Below are 6,744 nucleotides of genomic sequence, written 5' to 3' on the forward strand. Positions count from 1 at the left end.
ATAATTGGGTGAGTCTTTAATGGGAATAAATGCAGAAATGTAATATGGGTGATATTGATATTTCGTGGATGAGCACTGCACACCCAGAATATTCCTCCCTGGTTGACAGACACTGTCATCACATTACCCTAAATCCTAACAATCACTGTTTATAATTGAATTATATGGCTGATTTTCTTTGAGTACACGGTTAAAATTGCAGAATCTCTTAAAGTTAAAAATCTCGCTTGTACCAGATATTCAGGGACTGGCTGAAGAAATGTTTAGAAAACTTTGATCTGCTCAGCAACTAGAATCGAACTTAGAAGTGTTTCATAGTGCAGCCTAGCAAATGATGTATACACCATTTCCAAAGGACCACACTGACACATCATCCCAGTACCATCTTGTAACTCTTGTATCATTTCCATAACTTTATCTCCTTGGGCTTCACAAGACTACATCTATGACTAATGCGATCATATAAACGTCTTGTGAATAGGCAAACTAACCTCTTATCTTATATGTTTGTTTCTGCATTACAATTATGTTGAGTTGTATTTGCAGTTTTGCTGTGTGACCACTCCCTGTGCACTATAACTTCAAGATCCCTAGCCTCGTCAGTTTTTTCAAAAGAATGAGATTCAAGATTTGGGAGTGATGGTTGACAGGAGACAATGTCATATAAAACACTGGTCAGAGCTGAGATTTGGTCACCTGGTTTTCAGTGTGATGTAGAAACGTTAGAGAAAGTTCAGAGACGAATGACTAAGATAATATCAGGACTTTGGATTCCTGGCTATGAAGAGAGGTTGAAATGCAGATTGGAGAGTTTGGTGGATAGAAGGAAATGAGGTGTGACAGAAACGTTTAAGTTAATGAGAAGACTGCAGGATTAATCCAGAGGGGAGTAAAAATAGTAGACGCTGGGAGGGGGAAACCAGAGACTATCCCTGGAAGTAATGTAAGAGTGGGGTATGAGTAGATTTTTTTTACATAGAGAATTGCCAGTGAATGGAATGCATTACCAGAATATGTGAATTCAAAGTGTGTTAAAGGTTTCAAGATTCAGTATGATAAATATGCCAGTTGAATGAACCTCGCACATAGTAGACGGTGGGAGGGGGAAACCAGAGACTATCCCTGGAAGTAATGTAAGAGTGGGGTATGAGTAGATTTTTTTTACATAGAGAATTGCCAGTGAATGGAATGCATTACCAGAATATGTGAATTCAAAGTGTGTTAAAGGTTTCAAGATTCAGTATGATAAATATGCCAGTTGAATGAACCTCGCACAGTGAGTGTCAACTCCATGAAGGGTGTAATAATAATCCAGCCTCCATAATATTGGAAGAACGACGGTACATTGCGCCCTTCGATTGGAATAGGCCTAAATTCGATTCTCGTCGCCATCGGAGGAATCTATCTGGACGATTTCAATTGAAGGTGAGTTAGCCGATCTCATACGGAGGTAGCAGGGTTTTTTCTCCTGGAAACTCGGGTTTTTCATCCTGCATACAAGCATCGGCCATTCAGAACACGCAATTTACAGACAAAAAAAATACTAGTTGTGGTGGAGCTGGGCGGTATATGGTGTTGGAGATGATTCGTAATAGAGGTTCGGTGTGGTGGTTGAGACAGTTGTAGGTGTCCTCCCGCTATGAGTCTTCGGACTCCTTGGAGGTATCAGGAATAATAATAATAATAATATACAGTTGATAATCCATCATCAACATCAGTGGTACGACCTTCCGACACTTCTTGGACTTCGCAATCGAGGATAAGGTGGTTAACCCTATGCCTCCCGATGTTCCTATGTCTGTAGATGCATGTGTTTACTGGCCCAGTTTACCTGTTTTGATGTTGAAATGCCCGAGTTTCCGGATGAACAAACCCCCACTTCCATATGAGACTGACTAACTCACCTTTTGTTGAAAGAGACCAGATAAAGGTTCCTCACGTCACTTACAGGTCTTTCCGACCAAAGCGCTCAAATCTCATCACCTAAAAGTGTATAACTTTACACTTATTAACATCGAATTGACAGCCGTTATTACCTATAGTTTCAACCTTCTGAAATTCTGTAGGTGTTGGTTTTAGTAGCATCCCTGATTGTTGCATCACGAAACCATTGAACGTCTGTTAAATCCTTTGTAATGTCATTGATTCACAGCTACACATATTCACGCTTCCCATATACCACATTCTGATACCTGCCTGTCAACAACCCACTTATCCAGTGAAGAGTTTATATTCCAATCCAGTATTCTTCACTTTATGCAAAAGCCTTTCAGTTGATATCTCAAATACTTTATGTTTAAAACCTAAGGGCGAATATTATTTCTGAAGATTACAACCTCAAATCCAGACGAATCAGCTTGTGGAAATTTGTGTAACTGACGATTTTGAGTAGAAAGCAGAAACACATTCAAATTTTCGAATGGCGCGCAAAGGGGTCACGTGGTCACACTCAATAGGTTAAAAGGAAAAAGAAAGCTAATCAAATTGTGTTTGAAGGAAGCTCTTTACGTGAAGGAATAAAGTTATAAACTTGGATCTCTTGTAATGTCACAAAGACATCATCTAGATGATTTCATGCAGGGAAGAATTATTGGAAAGTTTGAAGAAGGTCGCAGAAGTACTGATGTTGCCAGAGAGTTGGAATCTCACCATAGTAGAACGAGATCACACTCGCTCTACCATGGAGCATGAAGACAGATTTTTTGGTTATAACAGCAAAACGTAATTGACGTATCACGGCAGGTTACCTTGCAAGTCGGCTCTGTTCAAGCAGGTACCCAAATATGTCGACAAAGTGTGGCAAGACGTCTGTGACAAGGTCTATACTCCCGAAGCATCTAGTCTACATCCCTTTATCCACAGCTCATTGTAGGGCACGTTTTCAGTGGTGTTGTATCCATAAAATTTGCACAAGATGCCAATGGGCTAACATACTCTTTACAGATGAGTTGTTTAGTCTTTCTTCCGATTCTAGATGACACGTGATTTGGCGTGAAAGTAGTACTGCTTACCATCACGAGAATGTTCTTGAATGAAAGGGATAGATACGGCGGTGCTTGGGTCATGATGTGGGGAAGAATTATGCTTAATAGACACCAAGCTACAAGTGCTGGAATAAGGGGCTATGACTAGCAGTGCGCACTCAGGATTTAACTTTGGGCGGCCGGAGTTGAGTAGACGATTTGAGAATCCCCACTACGCATCGCATACGACCTATGACCGAGCATCTGCAATGATCGCTAATTCATAAATAGTATAGAAATATAAGACACGTCACAACATAAATTTAAAAAAATGAATTTTAAATTTGGAAAAGATTTTTGGAAAATTTTCTAGTGTTTTCTTTTTCTTTGGAGGGGGCCTGGGCCCATTCTGTCCCCCCTCTGGGTGAGCCACTGGACTGGTGAACGATATTGTAATGATGTTCTTCAACATGTTCGATTGTTTAGTGGCGCTGTAGGCGAAGAATTCATTTTTATAGATCACAATGCCGCATCGTACATGAGCAGTGGAGATACTTCTGGAAAGTGGGATATTAATCAAATCGAGTGTTCAGGACGCTGCCCAGAACTCAATCACATAGAACAATTTGGGATGCAGTAGAGAGAGAGAGAGAGAGAGACGAATTGCTTCTCGAAATTCCCCTTCAGTAAACAAACAAGGCCTTATCTTGGCTCTGAAGTAGGAGTGAGCCAGTTTGCTTCAAGAACTTCTCAATCCGTTGGTTCTAAGCATGGTGTGATTGTGAGAGTCGCATTGCAATTTGGGTGGACATATTGTATATAGAAATGTCTCTGCATAGTTTTCTAAGCACTGTACATTAATTCCTAAATTACGACCTTAGGAAATTTGTAACTTTTACCAAAGACGTATTGCAATTTAATTTGGAAGAATTTTATAACACTTTTTTCTTTTTGTAATATAATTTATTAGTATGTTGGCAATAAATTTATGTTCAGATTTGGCAATAGTCATGAAACTTTTTTCATATGCAGGTAAAAATGTAGTCCGTCCTTAGCTTTTGGACACCTTTGTATGATGTATTCATTCTCTTTATCCAAAAGCTAAGGACGAACTACATCAGGTTATGCAACAACTCGAGAAAATCCTCCTCATGCACCTGTCTCTTCATTCATTGTACTGTTAGAACTGTATAGCACATTACATTTACCAGGTTGATAGACGTTAGCACATGGTAAGTACTGATTATTTGAACAGTTGTTTAACATAACTACATCTTCCATATTCATTCTTACTTTTAATCGCAGCATAATGAAAATATTCTCTTTGGTTGCTATTAGTCTGCACAGCCAATTTCTTTTCATATCCCTACTTTCTTTCCGTAAAATATTGAAAATATTTTTCGCTCACTTTATTTCGTAACTTTTTTCATAGTTGTTCTCACGATATTCTTTCCACATATTATGAATCTCTCTCTTAATAAGGTTACATATTTCACCCTATTTTCGATATCCTGCATCGTTTAATCATATTTTCAAAGCTTCAGTGCACTGCTGATATCCATCTTATTCAGTAACTAATACCACGCGACCAACATATTATTCTTCTGAGTTATTCATAATTGCCAGTGTTATAGTTCAGTAGGTAACTGATACTCGGGATCGAACAGTGTTTTCATGAATTAGTCATAACCAGCTTTATAGTTTAGCGTGTAACCTGTCCTAATTCGATCATTGTAGAACGTAGTTTTTTCCCAGGTCAGAACAGCTTGAACACTGTCACCCAATTGGCGGCAAAACAGTCGTCTCTTTAACTGATACCCCTCTCTGCTATGATCTAATCCATCACTAACCTCGAGCTCTTTTCATTGCTGTTTGAGAGAGTTACCTTGCAACAGCTCGTGTCCGGACAGTTAAATCATCGCAGAGACTATTCTTCGCGGATATATGTGGAAAAAAAAAAAAAAAAAAATCCCATATAAGAAAAAAGTTTAAAAATTTCTTTAAAAAAATATTTTTGAAACATTTTATTCTGATATTGCTTTTGTATGATGACTGTTTTTTAAACATTGATTTCCCAATATCACATAATTTAATGGTTTATATTTATCAGAAAATAATATAAATGAGAAAATATACAAAATTTGCTCATTTTAATAATCACAATTTAATTTCAGTATCGGAATATTAAACGTTATCTGGTACAATTTCTTTAGAAAAATAACACCATCGTCATCAAATTCCTGCCATGTACCCTCAAGGGGTGTACAGGATATGATAGTACTACATGAAAAAAATTACATCATTACTAACTTCCTATCTACAATTTTCCTCCAAATCAGTCTGTTACTTCTCACGACTCCAACATTATGTGATCTTATATTTCTGTCGTCTAAGGCACTTTGTACCGTATCAATCCACCTATATCTTGGTCTTCCTCTGGGTCGTTTTCCTGCCAACCTGGCAGAGAACACTTGTTTTGCTAATCTTTTCTCTCCCATTCTATTTAAGTGACCATACCACCTGAGATTAGCTCTGCTAACGCATTCCTGGATGCTGACAATGTCAAGTTCTTTCCTAATATCCTCGTTTTTAATATGATATTGCAATTGATGCCATCTGTTCACGCCTATAATCTTTCTCAGGACTCTCATATCTGCGGTCCCTAGTCTTTGGTCAAGTGTTTTACTTCTGACGCTCAGATCCATAAGTTAAAACTGGTTTGAACACTGTCTTGTACACAGCTAATTTAGTGTTCCGACTAATTTCTCTCTTATTCCATATGAATTTATTCAATTGACTTCCCATCATACCAGCTTTGTTGATTTTGTTGTCTATTTCCATATTTAATTTACCCAGATTTAATTCACACCAGATTTAACATTAAACCATCTTCCTGTACTTCCTTCAATTCTAACTGCTGACTTACAACTCAAATAAAGACAAAGTATTGCTTGATATAATACCCCATTAACACCATATAACTGCAGCGTATTGAATAGCTTCTCTCTTGGCACCTTGTCATATGCCTTTTCCAAATCGACAAAACTTAAATACAGATCTTTGTTATATTCCCATACTTTCTCAACTATTTGTCGTAAAGTGAAGATCTGATCCTGACAGCCTCTATTTGGCCTAAATCCAGCTTGTTCTTCACCCAGCTTTTCTTCCACAATCCTTCTCAACCGTTTCTCAAGTATACTTGCATAGATCTTGCCAGGAACACTCAGTAGGGAAATACCTCTGTAATTCTCACATTCAGTTTTATTTCCCTTTTTATATATGGGTACTATGAGAGCTCTACTCCAATCATCGGGAATTCGTCCCTCTGTCCAGGCTTTCTGAACTGTGCAGTGCAGCCACTGTAAGACTTTTATACCACCATACTTCAGCATTTCTGGTCGAATATCATCTACTCCTGCTGCATTTCCACATTTCAAACCTTTGATGGCTTTTTCTACTTCAAGTATGGATATGTATTCCTGACTGCATGCCTGGTCAGTGTTTTTTTACCACTGTACTGTCATCACTGCTTGTTTCATTTAGCAGTTTTTCAAAGTAATTACTCCATACTTCAAGGATATCTTTTTCTCCTGTTTTCATGTCACCTTTATCATCTCTAACTCCTTTTACAGCACTCTTTCCTCCATTCCTAAGCTTCTTCAACAACCTCCAGAATCTTTTGCCACCTTCTTGATATTTATTTTCTATATTCTTGCCAGTCCTCCCATGACTTTTGTTTAGCTAGTTTTACACAGTGTTTAGCATTCTTGCATTTGTCTCT

The sequence above is a fragment of the Typopeltis vanoorti genome, chromosome 24 (genome assembly GCF_054136105.1).
Source record: "Typopeltis vanoorti isolate ZY-2024b chromosome 24, IOZ_Tvanoo_1.0, whole genome shotgun sequence".
Taxonomy (NCBI): domain Eukaryota; kingdom Metazoa; phylum Arthropoda; class Arachnida; order Uropygi; family Thelyphonidae; genus Typopeltis; species Typopeltis vanoorti.